The following is a 22,783-nucleotide window of genomic DNA, read 5'->3' on the forward strand; positions in this document are numbered from 1 at the left end:
CTCGGCCCTTTGCTGCATGTCATCCCTCACTCTCTCCTCCCAACATTTCCTGTCTCTCTTCAGCTGTCCTATCCATAAAGGCAAGAAATATCATCATGGCCCAAGAAGTATCTTTCGACATGAAAACAAATGGAGCTTCCCCATGCTGACGGGCTGCAGTACACATAATAAAGCTACCTCCTCCATGTTAGCAGATGGGACATGGGTCAAGATACAAAATCTAAATACAGGTCAAATAAATATTTCTCTGTCGTTACAGTTGGTTCTTATCCTACTGAAGTGTTCATTTTTCTGAGAAGTTTAGTTTTAATAGGTTAGTCGATTCTATAAAAAGGGGTTTAACGTCATGATTGACAGCTCTGTTGACAAATGAGGCTCTTTGCTGTTTTATTGGACGCCGACACTTCTGTTACATCAGACTCTCTGGCTCAAAATTGGCAATAAGTCAGCAGCTGTCATATCATTATTTTGACTTCAATGAGACAGTCACATTGTCCATCTTTATATACAGTCAATGATCAAACCATATGAACCTGAAAGTATCCTAAGGATCTATGGCCAAAGGTGACAACCTCACATGTCTGTTTTGCTCTTTTTCTAAGTATGGGACTTAGGATATAAACCTTTGCACATAGATTAGTCATTTTGATTTTGAAATACTTAATTAATCCATGAGGGAAATGCTGTCACGCCAGTCTGCACAGACACACAGGGCAATCCATGTGTTCATGAACCTCCTCTGAAACAACTCCTTTTTTTTTGCATCACCCTAGTATGAGATCATCACATTTGGCCGTGACATTGCAGAAGTTGACAAACAGTCTTATCTTAGTAACTTGATCTGAAATACTTGAACACACTGCCTGTCATTTGGCTAACTGGTAGTCTCCATTTATGGAAGCAAACCACAACAACAGGTTACTTTACTCGAAGGCCAAAAGGTCAGGCAACAGGTCAGACTGACAGTGAAGTTTTACAACCACTCAAGGTAGACTTTCTGGGTCTGCCTATTGCATCACCTCAGCAGCTGCTCTGTTTGTCTAATTTTCCTGTGAAGTGGTTTAAATCGGCTCACAATTCATGGGTTGTTTACTCGTTATGGCACCATTACTTTTCGTAGGTATGGCCCGGTTCTAGAACAAAATTACTTAGGGTGCATCTGAGATTAAAGGGGCTTTCCCGCTTGTGGTCCCCAGTGTACAGACAGGTCTTGTGTATCTGTCATGACCACCATATCATGGATTTAATAAACACCATCTGAGTCAATGTTGCCATTTGACCGCCTTGATTACTTATTGAGGGTGCAGAAATTTCAAATAAGGGTGCAATGCATCCTTCTGCACCCTCATAGAAACATGCCTGGGTACAAATAAGAACAGTGAATTAGTACAGCTTTTATCACCCTTATGATGGGGCAGGCTGAAGACAACCTACATGTCCTACATTTCCCATAATGCAACTAAATATTCCTGTTTTTCTTCTTCCTGTTAAAAAACAACTTTAATAAACTCCACACCTTCACTTTATGTTACATCTTGATGTAAATGAACCCAAACTGGTTCCCCCTATCCTGAAATGAACTATACTCTCCCGACTAACAGGCAGAGCAGTCCAACAGCTGACATGTGTGAGGGATCATGTCCTGAAGACAATTCCATTTGTACCTGTCAGGGTGCCACGAGAGTGACATGTAAGGGTGGGTCACTTCAAAAACATTATCTCTGTAGTGTTCATTGTGATGGATCACCTCGTTTTGGGGAAGTCAGAGATTAAATGTGAAGCAGAATGAGTGGCAGCTAATGAGGAAAAAACACAAGGGGAAATCTTCAAAGACTCAGCTTATATGCACAGAAAAGTTTAAGTAAATAACAAAGAAACTTGTTATAGTAAGACTTGAAGATATCAGTATTTTTTTGTTGGTTTCAGACGTTAAATGTCAAAGTGTGACATCAATAATTCTCTGACGATGAGGATTATACATTGGAGGTGTTGGAAATCTTCTTCGAACTCTGCCTAACAGACTCTTGTTTGTTGAAGCTTCCCACCCACTATTGAATGAAACCCACCACAGAGAGCACATTGTGCTGAAGCAGCTTTAACCCCGACTGGCTCTGAGGTGTGTTTTCATCTTAAAGGAGAAAATCAATCTCCATACGTATATACATATATTAAAACTACAGATGGACAGCAGGCAATTAATTCCTGTCGTCGCCGTATGAGTGGATGCATACACAGCATGAGTGGGCTGGATGCTCATGACACAGAGAGTCTCTGTTGTCTGATTAAAAGCAATCAAAACACGTCCATTGTGTTTTAATCTCTCTAAAGGAGGATAACATGCACTGACAGGAGCCAGAGAGAGCTGAGGGGAGTTCCTATAGTTGTGAAAGAATGATGGAAATAAGACAAACACCGTCTCAATGTACATTATTTAAATGGCATGTGACATTCAGCAGACCCGACGAAGTCCATTCTTTATGAAAAACATCTCATTATAAAGTAAAATAGAGCAAATGTGGGATGCTTTAACTCTCTCCTATAGTTACAATCCAACTTTGTCTCTGTAACGTTGTGTTTAAATTCTGCTCATTTGTTTCCCTTCCTACATTCTCCAGTTAAACTTAATGAGAAAACAACAGATTTAAAGGAGTCAGGGTTATAATGTCGAAACACAACAACAACATGACATGACACTGAGATTTATTTTAAATTAAATTATAGGAAAGCAACCATGTACTAAAACCAGTACAGCTACATCTCTAGTGCTTATTCAGCATTTGAACTCACTCAGGTCTCGCCTCTTTGTTTACTGTCACGTTTGGACATGCATGAAAAAAAACAGAAACCTGGGCTATTGTTCAGGCAGGTCATACTTTGTTTAGACAAGGGCCATTAAAGCTGGTGCCTTTGAGAGCTTCAAGAAGAGCATAATGATACGAGCTGCATGATATTTGAAGAACTGACATAGGACTGGGACATAGGGTGTCTTTCTGCTGTTCTTCAGATTTTACACAAAGCGTGTGTTTTCAACATTTTCCCCGCTGAATACAAAAAGACGCTTTTTTAACCACTAATATGACACCGACTATTCTGAGGGTACCTGAGTTAGCTGGAGTTCTGTCTGCCTGCATCAACATGTTGTAAATGCATGGCCACCTGGGCCTCCATCAAACAGGTAAGATGTGCACATACTGAGTGAGAAATCAGTTCTTCTTCAAATATAATCAAATGATATATTCAGACTTTTGCGCCACGTCTTTATTGCTTAAGCTCATGGTGCGATTTATTGCGCAGCCCTTACAATGATGCCTCTCAGAGTCCTCTCTCTCGAAAACTCAATTTCTCTGTATAATATATAAACTATCAGTAAACTGAAGAGGAGGAACACTTCTTTTTGACTCTATGTTGAACAAGCAGAGTGTCAATGTGTTGTAAACTTGTTCACGTTGTCCCTGGGTCTTACAATCTGAATAAAGTGCCATTAACAAACACTAGAACTACTGTGCAGGCATTGAATTTAGATCAAGTCTTTCTTGGCCAATGGGGCAACTAAAGCTTATTTAGAAAAGTTGAATCATGGGTACACGGATGTGCGTAACTTTATTTGATACTTGCACAACACAATGTGAGCGCTGGTGTGAAAACAACAAACTAATAATAACACCTAGGCTTAGCTGTGCACTGCTGCAGGTCAAAGATTTGACTCTATGGTTTGAAGATAACTTCTTAATCATTCTTTAAATACAGATGGCATTACAAAAGCATCAAAAGGATCAATTCAACCATGCCTTCAAAATGATTAAACTAACCATACGTTCCAATGCTTTGCTTATGAAACACAAATAGTAGGTAGAGACAAACACTGTGAAATGTTCAGATTTTTATTCTTTAGCAGCCAACTTCAGCCAGTTTTCTAAGTATTTGAAGAGATCAGCTCAGTTTCTATGAGGCTTTAAAACAAAGAAATTTACCAAAACAATTAGAGAACTATTTCACCTGCCGTTCCAGTACACTCTTTGTAAAATGTGTTCAGGCAACAAAAAATACAAATTAAAAGTCAGTGTATTGCACTCAAGACTTTAGAACCATCAAAAGTTATTTTAAGCTGAAATCACACAGGATCTCAGATTTGACCGACTAACATTATTTTTATTTCCAGTCGTCTCAAAGAATTAAACGAGCCACAACAAAACTCCTTTCTTGTAAAACCTTTAAAGACCAATTTGAGCAAACTGCTCCACGACCAAGACTTTCAAAGGACCAGCTTAAAGACCACCTTTATGTATGTTCAGATACTTCTAACCCACATTGTTGTTTCAGCAATAAGCCTTTAAAAAGACAAACATGATGTCACTGTTTGAAGCTTCTGATCAGTAAAAAAGTGTTTCAAATACTCACTGCAGGAGCTGAAGAGAGAGACGTATTCATGATGGAAGATAAGACTCAAAACTCATTTCCTGACCGAGCTCAGACCACAGGGGGTTTGTGTGTTTGTCTGTGTGTGTGCTTATGTGCCAGTGGGTGGGCTGCACTTGTGTACATGGAGATGACCCTAACTACCACCTCACCACTGACCAGCATGGACGAGTGGCAAGAGAGAGCGAGGGAGGGAGGGATAGAGAGCTAGGGAGACAGAGTTTGTTAGTTAATATCCAGCCAGAGTTTGTGAAGCTCTCTGGGCTTGATTGATCAGTTTACTCAACCCCTTATTTGTGTGTGTGTGTGTGTGTGCGTGTGTGTGTCTATGTGAAACAATGAAAGAGAAGTCTTAGACATCTAAATTGCTCTTATTTGTTTTGTCTAAATAAAAAGTTAGGAGTTCACATTAAAACTGAAATTATCTGTTCGAATTAAAAATGTAGGCCTACAGTCCACCAGCGCATCAGGCTGTCAGGAGTTTTCAGTTTGATCCAGCAGAATCACCGTAACTTGACCATAGCATGAGCGTTTGACCCCAGTAATTGGGGCGAGATTGGGAGATGCAAAGTTTAATGAGGAAGAATTCTCTCTCTGCAGACCGCAGCTCACTGCTTTGGTGGAGCGACATATGGTCACTACACAACCCACAACTCTCCAAGCTGGCTCGCACTATATTTAGGTACCATGCAGGAACCACTGGGCGCGCTGAACCGGTGTTCTCGTAAGCAGGTGATATTGTAAATAAAGAGAAAGCTGCACTTGATCACATTCTAGTTGATAGAAATTGTGTTTCTGGTGAATAATGTGAAAAAATAAGTCAGGCTGTTGGTTTAAGGCTCATTGTTGCTAATTTAAAATTAGGGGGTTGAATGTGTTCAAACATTACTATGTAATGTTCTAAATTTGTTTGAAGTTATTTTGTTAAAAAAGTGACAGCCCTGGTTTGAGTCAGTAGTGTAAAATTGGAAAATTATTCATAAAAATAATTACCATTAATATATCAGTCTGATGATGATAAAGAGCATCGCTTTCTCATAATCCATTGCACGGTATTACAACGTTTGTACATTAGCGTATCTAAATTCTTTTACTGTCCTTATACAAACTATCAGAAAAGAAAACATGTGCAGTTCAGTTAGAAGAAAGCCAAAGAAAAAAGTAAACCATGAGGTTATGTTAGATCACGAGGTTGTAGTCCCAACACCCCCACCAAAGACAGATTCCCACCCCAGGGTGTGTCTGGGTGGAGCCTGATGACTGTGGCAGGTCGCCAAGTCAGGCACACCTTGATAAGCAGGCAGGTATGAGGAGGGTGGGGGTGGAGGAAGTGGAGGAAAGTTAAAGTAAGCTCCACAATAAGATGGAGAAAAATGAGCCGATGTGGAGTCCTGCCTGTAAAATAATCTGAAAGAACACAAGTTACAAATCTGCCATAAAAAACTGCTCAGAAAGTTAAAAAACAAACTATAACTCTTCCTTTAAAGCTGACTAAATGAAAGATTTTCACAATAAACTCCTCCACAATCTTATCAACGATCTACTCCAGTTAAAGTTGGATTACACTGAAAAGAGTTTTGTCCCCTCTGGAAACTCCAGCAGCGGCTCAGAGGAGCGCCCCATCCTTTTCACTTGAGGCGCTGCAGACTCTCCCTGTTTGTACGAATAATATTATGCAGTCAGGTGAGGTAGCTTCTCTGCCCGCACCCGCACAGGAAGTTATGAATCATCAGAGTCACTTCTGTCTGTGCTCTGTATGATTGTTTAACTGTTCACCTGGTGCGAGAGTGTTTGTGAAACAAGACCTTTTTAAGATACTTTTCCGTCTTCTTACCAGGTAATCTGTCTCCCAATGCATGACAATAAACTCAGCTTTTCACACACATGTCATGTATGATGCCAAACTTCCACAACTTGTGGAGTCACTTCAGTAACAGGCTAAAGTTTAAACCTTTGACAATTTATGACACATCAGTCTACAAGTTTGCAATGAAAACCAAAATTTCGGCCAAATTAAGCACACGTCCACACCAAGAAAAACCTGTCTAGTTATTTAACCCATCTGCTTTTCTGCTTTATTTACACCACTTAACTTGAACACCTTTGATCCAAACAGACGCTGTGTTGAGCTAAGTTTTTCTGAAGTCTGAACAGTTTTTGCAGTTTTTCTGTATTTCTCAAAGCTTGCTCCTCCTCCTCAAACACCAGGCCTTACTGCTGAATTACACCCAATACATGTTCGGTCCACTTACTGAAGCTTTAGTCAATGTGTGTGCTTCCTCTGGCTCAGCTCTGCAGCAGATACACACAAGGCTTCTATTTCTGCCGGATGCCGGAGCAGCGAGCATCAATTTGCCACAGAGCAGATGAAGCGGGACAGGACGTCAGACTTCTGCTCATGCTGCATAAAAGTTATAATCATCTCATTAATGATCTAACGTATTCATTTTTCTCATCAATGTTTTTAAATCCCAATTTATCCTTTTGTTTAAGTTATAACCTTTCCACGTCTTTGAAAAATTCTTAAAAGTTCACTCAAATGTCCATGAGCATCTCTGCATGCATGAAGCCGGTGTATTCCAGTGTCAGTTGAATTCAACACAGGATCACCTCATTCTACTGAATCAAGAGGAAGACGGGCGCTCACAAGCTATCAAACAAAGTCAGAAAGGCACAAGTGGACGTCACCCAACAGCAACGTGAAAGTCTGGTGGAGAGCGTGCCAAGACGCATAAAAGCACAAAATCAGAGTTAATCCACCAACTATTGATTTATGACCTCTATATGAAATGGTAAATAGACTTGAACTTGTTTAACGCTTTTCTAATCTTCTGACTACTGAAAGCGCTTTTAAACCAACACATTCCTCATGGTAGAGGCTGCTATGTAAAGTGACCATCAGAAGTAACTCATCCCATTCATTCACTGCTGATGAAGCTTAACTTGGGGTTAAGTGTCTTGCCCAAGGACACATGGGACATGTGGCTGCAGGAGCTGGGGATTTAACCCCCCGACCTTCCAGATGAGAGATGACCGGCTCCACCAACTGATCCACAGCTGCTGATTACTATCCTCCAAATGAATATGAACACGTTTTCTGTTGCATTGAATTTGGTCTGGAAAACACAGTAGCTTCCTGTTAACTTAACCATTTGTTATTTTCTGCAAACCAAAGACTAAAATTATAATTTTTACATGAAAGTGGGGAAAATTGTTGTATACAGTGAGATAAAAATGTTGATTTTACTCAAACTATTTTACTTTTTGGGAGCTGCATATTTATTTACGTCAATGTAGACCTTGTATGCAAACCGCTGGAACTGTATTCCCTGATACAGAAAAGTCTAAATGATCTAAATAATATTCTTAAAGACAACTAAACCGAGAAAATAACGACCAAACAGTCATGGAAATTTGATGTCGTTCTAGAAGTGAATTAAAAAAAAATCATGGTCTGTGACTTTGAAGCTGATAAAAGGTCAGAGGTCAGAAGCTTATGGACCTGCACGGTCATGATTATGGCACATGTCATTACTCAGCAAACAAATCTGTGAGTGGTGAAATACAGCAGAGGACTGTCCTACCCAGCATGCTTTGCTCATGACTCACAGCTGTGGTATGTCACCTTGTGTGTTGGTGCACTTTGAACCAGCAGCAGCTTTAAACAAGGGAGTGAACAGAAGGAGACGCCCTGCAGGCTCATTTACTGACCAGGAATGTTTCCTCATCATGGAAACAACTTTAACTCTGTCTCTGTGCTCGCTAACACCGGGAGAAATAACTGTGAAATTCAAGTCAGCTACTATATGATTATGATACATTATTTCAACTTAAACTCAATACTTTCTTTAAAGAATTCAAATGAAAGGGGGGTAGGTCTTCTTCCGCATTCGTCCTCATGCAAAACAGAGGGGAGTACTCAAGAATTGTCTGCCTGTATGACAGAACGATTTATGAGTTGAATTGATCTCTGCCTCTGATTTGTAGCATCCTACAAATTGAAATGCAAAGACGACATTAAAGGCCTGTTGCACAAGAGACAATACCAGGCTAACTGCTTTTCAGGAAACTCCCTTAACTCTTATCCTTCACACTGGGATACCTGTAGATACCTGGGACATGTTTTTTTTTTCAGTCATTACATTTTTTCACAACTTTTTAAATACAAGTGGTCCTAATGACTCTGTTTTGATTCATGCAGATGATTCATGCAGATGATTTCTTTTGATTTCTGAAAGAATCAAAAGCCCTCGAACACGCCTAAGCAATTATAATGGATTTGGTCTCTCAGTCAATGTTGCAGCTTATCTTCAAGGTGTTTGATTGGGTCTTTTGTCATGACTAAACAGGAGAGACTTAAACTATTGACTAAATTGTAATTGAACATTTTAGCATTAAGGCTTCTCCTATAGAAACTAAAAGGGGCAGAACATGAATGCCTACCGTGAACATTAAACCTCTTTTGTAGGTCTAATCTGATCTGCATTGTGCAGTGTGCTGTACAGTGGCATGCTGCTCTGTCTCACTATAAAAACACACTAACAGTAGAACCAGTTTGTCTGAACTGTATGCGGTGAACAAGCAGCATATCACCTCTCCTGTGTTTGCTCTGTGCCTGTTCACTCCTCCTCTGTTAATTGAAGCAGAGCTGAACCTGTTCCTCGGTATTATACAACAATTACACAAGTTTTAGATCACATCAATCTCACCCGCTGCACTATCATTATCCGGGTGAAACAGAACAAAAACAAGCAGTTTCTCAGTTTCTTCACTCACAAAGAAAAGGGGTTCAGTTTTCTACATCACGCTCTCTTTCTTAGTAAACTCTCTGCTGTTTTCAAAGTGAAGAATTTGAGCATCTAGAGGCTGAAAAAACAAGAGTAAGCTAATTTTTGCCCCATAATAAAAGTTACATAGAGCAAAACTGAAAACATTTCTTTGTAATTGAGGGGTTCTCTAGATATAATTTAAGATGGTAAACTGTGCCAAAGTGTGTTTCCCCTGATTACTACATAACCCATAATGTGCAGAGCTGTAAAATTACATGACATGTTCTGGAAACATCACTTTGTACCTCTTGCCCTGTATACACTAGACTGATTAATGGCATGTTTTCACAGGTAATACCACAGGTTATTTTAGATTTGGCATAACATCTCTCCCAACACCACCCAACTACATTCTCACACACACACACACACACACACACACACACACACACACACACACACACACACACACACACACACACACACACACACACACACACACACACACACACACACACACACACACACACACACACACACACACACAGCTGTGCAGTGAAGGCTTTCCAGCTTAAAATGAGCTCCTCCCAAAGACTCGCCCCAACAGAGCAGGTAGAGTACCAAACATGCAGGGGGACTTAGATTCAAGCAGACAGTCAGGTACTCAGTTGCAGAGCTGCACGTTCATGGACAACACTGAGCCATGCATGATACTGAATGCACGATTTGTTGCACCACAAAGAGAGGATCGTGTATTTGCCCAAAAGCAGAAATAGTTTGCTATGTCAAGTTAGGACTTTTCCCTGCCTGTACGATAAGGTAGAAGTAGCATGACTTTGCACAAAAAGGAATGCTTGATACTAAACTCCAATCAGAAAGACGTTTAAATAAAACACTTGCTTGTCTCGGTTGTCAAAATTTTCAAAAGGCCTGCTTTAATGTAGAGTTGCAGACAAGGGCCACTGACCTGCAAAAGCTGAAACGAGGAGAAACAAGCAGCTAATGCAGAAATGATAGAAATTCCAAAACGAATGCTATGACTGACATGTGCAGCAAATGAGGGAAACATGCTGCAAAAAGCTAAAATAACAGCATTAGTATCAAAAGTAGAAAAATGTGCAGAGTAGGACGACTTTTAAACTCTTCACTTTCTTGTCTCTTTCTTCACTTCCATAACTAGAACATCTTCAACAACAACAACAACAACAACCACATCTCCTCTCCAAGCAGTAGCAGCTCCCAACCAGCACCCACCACGCCTGCACCCACTCGGCCCTCCGACGAGGCTTAATGAGTAATAAGCACCGGGTGACCACAGTGTTGGAGTCCAGCCAATTTTCCCAGATGCCAAATTGAAGCCTGGAGGTACTGCATAATGCAAAACAACACTCATTAAAACTTGGAGGGGAAAAAAAAACACAAGGAGCTATAAAATGCAAAAATGCACGAAGATGCATTTCAGGAAAAAGCGTGATGGCAGTTTTTAAATGACTGAGATGAATAATTAGGACTCTCAGGCATCCATTAACAGGAGAAAATACAAGATGTAGAAAATGAGCTTGAAAACACAACATGACCCTAAAACCGAAGCCGATTGGCCTGAACATTATGATAAACTGGAAAGTGTTCGCTCTGAAACGGCTCATGAAATGAGACAGGTCAAAAAATGTGAAAAATTATACATACATAAACATCTTTAGACGCTTCCTGATGAGTTCAGTGAGTTTGCAGTTATCAGTCAGGAGTACGGGTACAAGTTTTCTACAAGTTTTGGAAAATAAGTTCCATAAAAACAAGTCAAAATGTGGTGTGCAATCTCTTCCAAATCCCATGAATGTTTGTTCGTACCGATACAAAGAGAGAAAGCAACATCCATCAAGAAGAGGTTTTCTGATAATGTGCTGCAATATGCACAACAAAAGCTTATGGATTTCCATTGTCTCCACTCTTATGGCCTGGATTATTCAATTCAAATCACCTGTTCGGGTTACGTGAAGCAGAATAAATCAGTAAAGTTCAATGCATTCCAGGAGTAACTTCATGTAGTCATGCTTCTGCTTCTGATTTAGAACAGGACACATTGTACTTCCACTACAGCTTCCATGTGTGTTTGAGTGTTCTCTCGATTATATTTTACTTTAACTATGTGACTAAAGTGTTTTAAGCAAATATCCAGTGTATATATAACCTGTCAATTTAAACAACCACAGAAACGTCTTTAAACTGAGCCAAGTTTGGTGACTGAAGAGGAGTTTTATAATCCCAACGATGGCGGTGGCCATATTTAAAATGTTGTCTAACCTCCTTTGTTCAACCTTGTAACAAGCAAAGAGGTGAAGCTGATGCAGGCCCTAAGCCTCCTGGCACACAGCTACAACACCCCTCTTATCCTTCATAAAATCAAAATGAATGAATTATAAAATAAGTCATCCCCTGTACAGTGTGTGCTCATAAAAACCTTAACTACTCCGACCCAAATTGTTTTTGGCCCAGACTGAAGACATGCTTATTTCTGCTGTAAATATGGGAATTTTAATGCGGGTGTTTATGTGACTTCCTGGGCTTTTTGAGCCAGCCTCAAGTGGACAAGAGATGAATTGCAGGTTTTTTTAGACATCTGGATTGGCTTCATTTCTTAACATCAGAGGTTGACGCTTGGTTGCACCAATAAAATCTAACACAGGAACAGAAACATTGTGAAGTGCAAAAATCAATACAGAGGTTGAAATAATCTATAAAAGGAAGACATTCTCCTTGTCCTTACATCAAAAAAATGTATCAATTATTACCAACATGGGCTAAATGTATGTAGGAGTACTAAGAGTAAGAGTGAGTTTGTGGAGGGCAGGACCGTTTACCAGATTAGATAACGACACACCAACATCCTCGCTCGGAGCCAGTATTGAAACTGATACTGTATATAAATTATATAACAGCAGACAGTTAAACACAGTCAAACAACGAGTCATTAGCACACAGACACAAGGTTGGAAATGTTCCGAAGTATACGATGTTACCATTCCAATTGACTGAATTACGTTTGTGAGTGTTAGCTTACCTTCAAGGCTCACACCCTCATTCCTCACATACCTGACGTCTACATCCACCTTCATACTTTGCCATGAGTCACTGCTGAGTGTGTCAGTTTGTAAAATCAAGGCACACTCATTTAGGATGTAATGTGCTGTCAATTTTTTTATGCCCTCTGTAATAAAATCGACATGTGCTAAGCTAGCTTACAGATCCCGTGTTAGCCTTTCGATGAATTAGAGCAGACTAACATAACACTAAAGTCTACTGGTGAGACTTTATGTTCAGGATGTTAAGCGACAACAGACACACTGCTAACTATTATGTGCAGTATAAAACAATCAGCAATTCTCTGACTGAAGACGTATATGAGAACATGAATTCTAGACTGGCATTTTTCTGGTTTAGTTTTAAACTTTACATTGCTCGTTTTAAAGCATTTGTTTTGTAAGTTATGCTCCAATATACAAATAAATGAGTTAATGATGCAGGTTGGGATTAAAGATGATCTACTGTGTCCAGTTACAGTAAAATACTGTACAAATAAGGACACTATAAAACACACAAAGAGGCTTTTTCATCAGGACTTTTCCCGATACATGAATTCCATTGGGTTAATGATTGATGGGTCCCAAATGCCACCTCGGGGTGTTCCTCATACCAGACGCTTTGACATCTGAATGATAATAGAAATGAATGTGACACATAATAGAGGTCTTGTTCAGTAAAGCTTTGGGGGCAGCAGAAGCTACTAAATCAGTTTTATACAAAGTCATAAAGAACATACGCTGCCTTCTTATTCTTCATCTTTGTCTCTCAATACTTTCTCATCTGGCTTCTTCTGAAGTATTTGGATCTGACTGAATTCATCTGTATTTTATGTGCTACTTCGATGCATCTGTTATTTTATTTGTTGACTGAGGTTTGTGAAGCACTTTGTGACAGCAGTCTTGAACAGGGCTATCTAAAACCCTACCTCCATCTTCAACCTCAAAGAATGGTAGACACAGTTTACACAGTTATTACCGATGTAGGATTGTGTATAATTTCATTTAAGTGTCTTATTATGTTATGTTTGTTGATAAAAGTCTCTCTAAGAGCAATAGTCTCTTTGAACACGACCTTACACCTCATTTTAAAAAGGGAAGTTAGAGCATGTAATTATTATTTTTGTCCATTACTGAGCCAAACAAACAAGCAGATCTGATGGCTTTTAAAGTACAGGTATGTATTGTTTGTCTCGGTTGGATGTGTGTGATCACTTCTGCAAACAGAAAAGGAACAGATTGAAGCGAATGAAGACAAACACAGACATACCTTTCTCTTTTTAAAACATCCAGACAGCTGACAGACTGACAATACCCTGAACAAAAAACTCATCACACAGCAATGGAAGATAAGAACATTGCAACACTTCAATACACACTCAGTATTTGTGACATTTAGTTGAACTATGCACAGTTTAGGTCCCCTGAAGGAATGACAGCTCATCTACTCTGGAAATCTTACATTCAAAAGTAAAAGTGCTGATTGAGATTTAGCCTATATACCACACACAAGCAGTGCTTTCTTCTCTTTTGTGAAAGTCATAAAATGATGAAATATGGAATCCTGTAGCTGGGCATGACTGTGTTTTTTTGTTGTCATGAAGCACAAATTTCAAATAATGTATTTCAATTGTTAGTCATTTTTATGCCTGCAAACCGAAGGCCATTATTAAGGCACCTTTCTTCTTCCTCCAGTTGGCGCTTATGGGCAAAGGATTTGTCAAACAAACACAGGACTTATAGGGCATGAACCCACTGACAGCTCAACAAAATTCACTAATACCAAGTGACAAGGACCAGGCTTGTGGCTCCACTTTTTAACACTTTTTATCCCTCATTATGTCATAATCAGTGGCTACTGGTGCATTATTCTCCAGGAGTGGTGCCACTTCTCACAGAGGGACTGTTATGTACATCTTACTTTGCTTAATGCTATCACCATAGTAACAAATGTTGCCATTAGCAGGCAGAATTAGCATCAAGATCGCAGTAATTTTAACTTAAGAAAAAGTCTATTTTACTTCTATTTGAGTTTGCTTGTAGATTTTATAATTGGCACAGTAAAACGCAGATCCACTGGGCTGACATGATAACCCATAGGCCTTTGTAAACGCGTTGGTTTTTAGCTGCTTTTTGAAAGACTCAACAGAGACAAAAGAGCATAACGAGATGGGCAGGGAATTCCAAAGGATTCGTGCTATAGCCTCAAACGCACGATCAACACAGGTCTTAAACTGTGTCTGTGGGACAGACATCAGGTGTAGGGTGTTGGACATTACCTAACCTTCAGGAAAGAGACGTTAAGTTCCTTAGCATCTACGGTCTGTAAATATTTTTGACCAATGACACAGTTATGTCAGCTGTGAAAAGACTCAAGTCGTGATAAAATGACCAGCAAGGCTAGGCTGATGAAAGTTCAGGCGAATTGGCCTCATGCAGATAGTTCACACCAACATACAGAAGGTTAAGTCAAGTGTGAGCCCAAAAGAAAAGTAGAGTAATTTAATGAACATAATTTACATTTACGACAAACACACACACACAAATTGCAGCTATATTTTATACTTCATTTGGTTCAGGAATGGATCATGTTCTGGGCTTAAATAATGGGTCAATGTTCACTTCTTTTCTCACAAAGGACAACAACAGCTGAAAAAGAAAAGGCTTCCCCTTAAGGGTGACAGGCAAGGGTTTCAAGCAAACCAAATCTGGTTGTGACTGTTGGCATGAACATTTCTCATTGAAATAAATCGGTTTGACATGAATGCTGACTAATGTGAAAAAAGGGAAACCTGTTTCTATGATTCTTAATGTTGGATTTTCAATGCATGTGAGGTATATGACGAGATCAGGTTAATGAAGACTTTGCGTATATGCACCTCCCTGTACGTCACCTTACTGGAAGGACAGTGGGGCAAGTCACAACCTTCCACCACAGTTTCAACATCAGGTGTATTTGTACTAAAGCCAAGCCTTAGAGCATCAGTCAGATTTTATGACATAGCTAAAAGCTAAGGTAATGGAGGTTTCGATCAATGGGAGCACACACACACACACACACACACACACACACGCACACACACACACACACACACACACACACACACACACACACACACACACACACACACACACACACACACACACACACACACACACACACACACACACACACACACAGAGAGAACAATGACCTCATCTATCATTTTTATAGCTCATTAAAGTCTCCGTCTCACCCACACACACAGAAACACAAACTAAAACAGATTTCTACTGATCCTTTAAGACCCTGGATGACACAGCCTCATTCCAGTCTGTGTCATCCTGCGTGAGGTACAGTCCTGGATGATTTTCATCTGAAACGTGAGCTATGACAGACTGTGAGCTGTACAGTTAGTCCTCAGCCCTCGTCATTAAAACAAAGTCTTTGGTAAAAAAGATGACTTGGCAGAAATTAAATTTTTGTTACTCTGTTCAATGTTTGAACTAAGCATCATCTTATCACTATTTACATGGTCATCATCAAGTTCAAAACAAGTTGCAACCTCCAGTGTTGTAAAATACATTTAGTGCACAAACTTTGTTATTAATTCATGATAAAGGCCATAATACTGTAAGTTTGGTTATCTTGGGGCGCCAGTAGTGTAGTGGTTTGTCCGTATGCCCCATGTTGGTGGCCCAGGTTTCTAATTCAATTCAATTCAATTTATTTTTGTATAGCGTCAACTCATAACAAGTGTTATCTCAAGACACTTTACAAAAAGCAGGTAAAAGACCTTACTCTTTGTCTGTTAACATTACAAAAGAGCAGGTAAAAAGACCTTACTTATCCGCCCTGTGGCTCCTTTCCCTCTTGTCATTCCACACTCTTTCTCTCCCTTATTTCTTTCTCTATCCACTGTCCCTAGACCACTTAGGGCCACCCCTGAGGGCTGTAAAACTTTAAACCACAGCAGTAGCTCAAAATGTGCAAATTTTGCAAAGATAGAAGGAAACCTCCCTCATGGGGCCCCATCTGACAGCACTCACTCTCATTGCCCTGCATAGCATATCATGTATTAGTCTTGTGAAAACCAAAAATCACTGAAAGAGGAAGAGAATCTTGACCCTGCTAGATATAAAAGTGGTTGGAGAGGCCCTTAATTAATATTTGCCTATAGGGCCCCAGCAGAGTCTAGAATCACCACTGAATAAAGGCACCCCCCCACCCCAAAGGTTTCCAAATCACTCAACACACAGACTGATTCCTACAATAAAACATGAACATATGAAACAGCCGCATTGATGAAAGATTGAAGGCTAAAAAAATAATATCTTTTAAACTTTTAGTCAACGTTTCCAGTTAGGCCTCGAATGCCAGATAGTTAGCAGCTAGCAGTTAGCTAGCCAGTTACAACATATGTTCCCCTGTGAGAAGCCGCTGTCATTAAGCCTCATATTCTCTCAAGTATTGTATAAAAAAAGTCCTGGATAAATAATAGTGCTGAAACTACTGAGTGACAGAAACACAGTGAATGGGTGTGTGCTGAGCACTGTGAGACAGAACAGTTTTCTGGTTGGTCTGGTTGGTCAACTGGGTCGGAGTCAAGGGAAAGAATGTCCTCCCATTAAAACACATTAAAGGCAGAGCCAGAGAGTGAAAACAAGGCAGTGTGAGAGACACAGGGGAGCTGTTTGAAGGTTATCTGATTTGAAAAAGTGACAGGAGCAAATATTTCAAGGACCAAAGTAAAATGAAAGGGGTGTGAGGTTTCTACAGGAAGAAGGTGAGAGTGACGAGAAGAGGAACAAAAGAGAAAGAGAGGTATGAGGAAATAAAAAATGATGGAATGAGTAATTATCCACAAATACAATAAAGTGAAAACATGCACTGGCAAGACATTTGTACAAAAAAAAACAAAAAAACAATCAAGCTCTGGCATGCAAATCCTCCATGACTGCTGTCGAGTTCAGGCATTATTTGATGTTGAAGGGAGATAAGTAAAAGATGAAAGTAAAAGGAGGGAGGAGAAAGAAAAAATGGAAAATAGGAGTCATGATAGAACACAAGTAGAAGAGTGAAAGTGGGAAAGACTGAGATAGACAAAAGCAGATCTCTAAATGTGAACCCCAAAGACAAGTAAAATAAAGAAAAAAGAGCCATGAGGCAAAGAGACAGATGCTGACAAACGGTTTTAAGCCAGAGTTTCAGCATTCCTCGTCCTGGAAAACACTTAAACATGCATGACTGCCTCCTCTGTTAGCTTTAGCATTCATTGAGACAACAGCATCACAACACAGTGAAGGACTGCAGAGCTCAGGACAACAGCACACATGAAGTCTGTCCACAAGGGAATTGAACTCTTTCAAAGTTCAAAGCATCTGAATCAGATAAAAAGGCTAGCAAACAACATGAGGCTACCGTAGATTTCTCTTGGATTAAGGGGTGATCACTCCTAAACAGATGTACATGTCCAAAGTATCTTTCTGTTTGGGGCCAGCCTTTAAGTAAGCAGTAATGATAGAAGCTTTCTTCTGGGGGTGCAGGTGGACATGTGGTTATTGCACGTGCTCCTTGTACAGAGGCTTAAGTCCTTGAGTATCCCGGCTTCAAATCCTAACTGTAGTTCATTTGAAGCATGTCATTCCCCACTCTCTCTCTCTCTCTCCCCGCTTTCAGACTTTATCCACTGTTCAATCTCTAAATGAAGGCAAAACAAACAAATAAACCTTGAAAACAAAAAGAAGCATTCTTCTGCTAAATGTTTGTAAGGGCCTTGACAACATTTTTGGAGCTGGCAGCACCCACAGCCTCAGTTAAAGCTTCTCATCAACACTCATGTTGCTAGGTTACGGAAGTTACCTTCTGCTCCCCTGGTCGTGACCATTAGGTTTAAATACTTCCATATGCTCACTTCTTTCCTTTATTCGAGGGGATATCAACAGGCAGGCACTGTTATAGAGCACATTTCGTGCCACATCCATGTGATGTGGTACTGTTGGCTGACATTCGCCCGCTTTCAGATCTAATTTAAAGACAGTACTGACATGCAAAAACAAGAGAAAAGATGTGCATGTGCAGGAAGTTATGTATCATATTTTGTGCCTATTTCACAATCTGCCTTAAGTCTGGGATTCTTTCACCAAACAGCTGCTAAACTTTCTGTTTCTCCCAACACGTGGGGGCTGAAATCTTGCCATGGTTAAAGGTCCAGTGCATATAACTATCATCTCGTCTGGCAGTGTTTTTGTTACCATTGTAGTTATTAATCAACTAATCAGTGACACTGTGGCTCCACATGGAGCCATTGTCTGAGACATTCCCGGCCTCCACCCATCTGACATAAAGATAACGTCTCCTTTCTGCAGCTGTCTTATCAGAGCACAGTGCAGAGTACAGTCAAACTCGCCCTTTGACAGCACAGAGAGGTACTCTGATGCACCAACACAACGTGTTTCATCACATGGACAAACATGGGAGTCTCCCTTTAATTACTCACACTGATTTTCTGTTTCTGTTTCCGATTTAGTTTTAATCTGAAGTAATGATGAAATCAACTGCACCAAGAGAACCAACATATGACCAGATGATATAAGTCATATTTTTATCTCATTCATGGCATGTTATTTTGTTTATATTCCTTACATTCAAGCCGTGACTGATAGTAAAACATGTCTTTCAAAACACATTAAAACAGTCTCTACTCCTTTTGGAGAGCTTCTTAAGAGATATTCCAGTTCTCCCTAAAAGTGTTTCATGGGTTTAAGGTCATGCTAGTCAAATTCCTCCAAACTGGACTTGGAAAACCTCATCTTTATGGACCTGCACGACTTTGAGCACAGGTGTAAACAGGAAACAGATTCCCTTGACTCATGCACCACAGAGGCAGACACATTCTTGTCAGACATATCACTGTATGCTTTAGCATTAATGTTTAGCCCTCATTAGAACTAAGAAGTGAAGAGTATAAATAGACTGTCCTCAGAGGCCCACAGGCAGCACTATTCTTTTACTTTTGGTTCATACAGTCTTCACCTTTACTTTCTTTTTGTGATTTTTACAACACTAGTATTCTGATGAGTCACTTTTTGTTTGGTTAAAGTATTAAAAAATAGGTTACACCTGGAAGTCGTTCTGACTCTCTTTGTAAAGTTTAAACTGGGTGTACACTTCACAATTTCAGCCCGATTTAGACCGGAGTTTGATTTATTTTCAAGTCAGGCCTAATTTCAGCCCGATTGTTTGTCGCAGTAGTGCAGTGCACAGCTGGCCTGATCAGCTACTCACGAACAGTTTGATGGTTTAAGACTGCACACACTGAATACAGTAGGAGCAGAGCCACAAGTCGATTCTAAAGCTACCTTTCCCTGACTGTGCCTGCTCATATGGCAAACGAAAGCACCATGGAAACAGCAAAGGAAACTTTTAATAACATCGTCTATCCCCCGTCCTGATATCACTCGTACAGTTTGAGCTCTCAGGACGTGCCGAACAATCGTCCTGTCAATTGTGAGTACATAAATCGTGTTTGTAGTACAGTGTGTGCTGACAATGAACCACAAAGTTTGTACCATTGCACAGTGTTTGCAAGGCATTAGGATTCAGAGACTTCAGGAAGATATACTTCCACACTGATTGGGACTTTAGGGCTCAACAGTATGTCTGTGTTTCTCAATTAATCTTTAGAATGACTTTATTAAAATAATTCTAAAAAATATGCTAAATAAATTTGTCCACACTGAGGTTGTATGAGGTGACCAGGAAATTTCACTTTGTTGCTCAACGCTGGGCTGTAACAGTTCTGGCTCAGTGTAATATGTGGACACACACACACACACACACACACACACACACACACACACACACACACACACACACACACACACACACACACACACACACACACACACACACACACACACACATCTATATTTTTTCTCACATAAAGTGAAATCTTTTGGATTTACAATCTGAGTTTCTATAGGATTTACACCTGTCTCGTTCTAGTGGACTGTGTATGAAAAACGTAATATTCCCCATAAATAATTCTCATATCTAACAATATGAAGCAACAGTTATGTACTACGGGCTTGGATGAACTTTCTTCTCATCAGCCTTTGATAGTTCTGGTCTGAAGTAGATTCTGTGATTTTAAAGTTGACCTGCTGATGTCTACTCAGCCGCTGTCCCTCCGAAAAACACTAAACACATTTATTTTGACCAAAATCAGCTTCACTCAAACTCCAGGAAACTTCATTGAAGTTATTGGATGCGGAACGACACCTCTCCGGCCAGGACTGACCCGGAGTCAATGACAACAACAGCCGTGAAAGCGACGCAGCAGTCTGGTTAAAATCTAACAAGAGTTCAGGTGAATCATCAGCTTCTTACCTAGTAATGCTCCCTCCGTGGTGCTCTGCTGTAGACTGACAGGCTGGAGTTTCTATCTGACAAAAGTTTGCCTTGTGGGTGTGTCCGGGGCAACACCTGCAGCGCGTCAGAGCCCTGCGTAATCGGCTGGTTGTCGCTGTACCTGTTCGCTTGCTCCGCCCGTTGAGAGTGATTGACAGCAAGATAGGGAGGAGAGAGAACGTTTAAGGAGGCATGTGAACTCCTCTCTCTCTCTCTCACCATTTTTGGAGATGCAGTGCACCATCTCTCACCAAAATGCAACTATTGAAACTATTTCAGGAATGTTCGCCTCCCTTATGGCATATTAGTTTCCTTGTTCTGCTCTCTGATTTCAGTGATGAGTTTTACTGACTGGAGCAGAAAAGCTGAATCATTATCTGGAAGCTTGTCATCTTGTTTTCTTTTACATGGTTTTTGTCTTTTATTTTTCCCTCAGATATTTTGCAAAATTGCAAATAAAATACGAGTTGGATTGTTTTCCCATCATAAGTGATCATTCGTAATTTCACTTCAAGGACTGTCAGCAATACTTTGTTTCATAACTAATTATATTCAAGCCCCAGATCATCTTTGTTCTCAGTCCTATAATTAGCTGATAAATGAATCTGTTTTTGAATGATTTTTTTTCAATCATTTTGAGTGTTTATGAATGTGGGGATGAAAAGGGACTCTGACTCTGTTTTTGTACATTGCTCTCGGATAAAGAAGGACATGTCCACATGTAGACCCCAAAGTGTGCTTGAGCTCCTGACCATAAAAATTGCTCTCTTGGCTTGTGTTTATTGTATGAGACTTATAAGAAGTTCAATAGTTCATTTTTAAAGATTTATTTTAGGGTTTTTGTGCCTTTATTGGAGAAATAGGACAGTGGCTAGAGACAGAAATCAGGGACAGAGACTATGGGACCGACATGCGGGAAAAGAGCCACAGGCCGGACCCGAAACCTGGGCCGCCCGCGTTGAGGACCATAGCCTCCACACATGGGACATGTGCACTAACCACTGCGCCACCAGCGCCCCAAGCTTCATTATTTCTTACCATAAAAGGACTGCTTGAGTTCACCTTGCAACTTTTGTTATTCCTTAAAGTTATGTTGGCGTTGTTTAGCATTTTTGTGGTTTAGGACGTACTTGCCAGTGTCGGGTAGCGCATCTAGGTGTGTCTGCAAATGAATGACTCTGTGAAAGTTTTGCATCTCAGAGGTGTTGAGGCGTATAAGAACAACCAAAACAAAAGAAAAGTACGGTTTTCAGAATATTTGAAATAAATATTACAAATGTTGGGCTTGGAAAGTAGGATAAAGAGAGATGCAGGAAGAAAGAGAAGAAGAGCTCAGAGGTCAAGTTAATGAATCTTCAATCTTCAATCTTCAATATACGTCTCTTGAATAGTGACATTTCCTTTCCCTAAATGAAGTTGTGTATTTGCACTTTAAAAACAAAGAGAAGTGAGTCTAATGAGTTTAATGACAACATCCAATTTGTGGTAACTTCCTTTATAAAAATTAACTCATTTGTAAGCAGTAGGCAGATAACACAAGTGTAAGAGAACAAAGTGTGCTGAAATAAATATGATAACTAACTAAGTTGTTTTGCAAGTAGTGTGTGTAAAGTGTAAAGCATGCATGTTTAGTATTGATTGATGATTTAGTATTGATGATTGAAAACAATTATATGATCTCATTTGCAGGTACTTGGAAGTACAGGAGAGATCACAGTATACCACAACTGTCATTACCTGCAACATCTTGAATTTATTTATCATGCTTACATTAAACTCAAGTCTGTTGCAATGCAGACTTTTAGAAGAAAGACATTGTTTACAAAAAGAATACAGGCTATGTTATTTTCCTAAAGGGTTCTGAACACATTCACTTTCAAATCTTTGCAATTGTTCTGCTCAGAAATATCTCATTACACTTATTAGACTCTTCTTGTGAATGTGTACATCCACCTGACAAGTCCAGATAAACTTTTTATTCCAAGACGTCAAAAGTTAAAATAAGGCTGAATTACTGAAATAGGTCAAATATGAAATAAGACATAGCATCTTCTGTCAATATACTAAATTACAGTTTGCTTGCTGCATTGGGTATATTAATTTGTAAAAAGGCCTTTTTTGTGCGTTTA

The 22,783-nt window shown here is 39.8% G+C and overlaps 1 protein-coding gene across 5 annotated transcripts in view; it reads right to left on the reverse strand.

Annotated features, from left to right (window-relative positions):
- Nucleotides 1–20,769, reverse strand: part of LOC109996491 (myosin heavy chain, embryonic smooth muscle isoform) — a 55,484-nt gene extending 34,715 nt beyond the window's left edge. For 4 of the 5 annotated variants that reach the window (XM_029280541.2, XM_065966000.1, XM_020650643.3 and 1 more), the window contains exon 1: nt 20,634–20,769. The gene's annotated coding sequence lies outside the window, so the exon portion shown is untranslated. The remainder of the gene's footprint in view (nt 1–20,633) is intronic. The other variant, XM_029280542.2, reaches the window with a different exon arrangement.
- Nucleotides 20,770–22,783: the final 2,014 nt, after the last annotated feature.

The sequence above is a fragment of the Labrus bergylta genome, chromosome 17, assembly GCF_963930695.1.
Source record: "Labrus bergylta chromosome 17, fLabBer1.1, whole genome shotgun sequence".
Classification (NCBI taxonomy): Eukaryota; Metazoa; Chordata; class Actinopteri; order Labriformes; family Labridae; genus Labrus; species Labrus bergylta.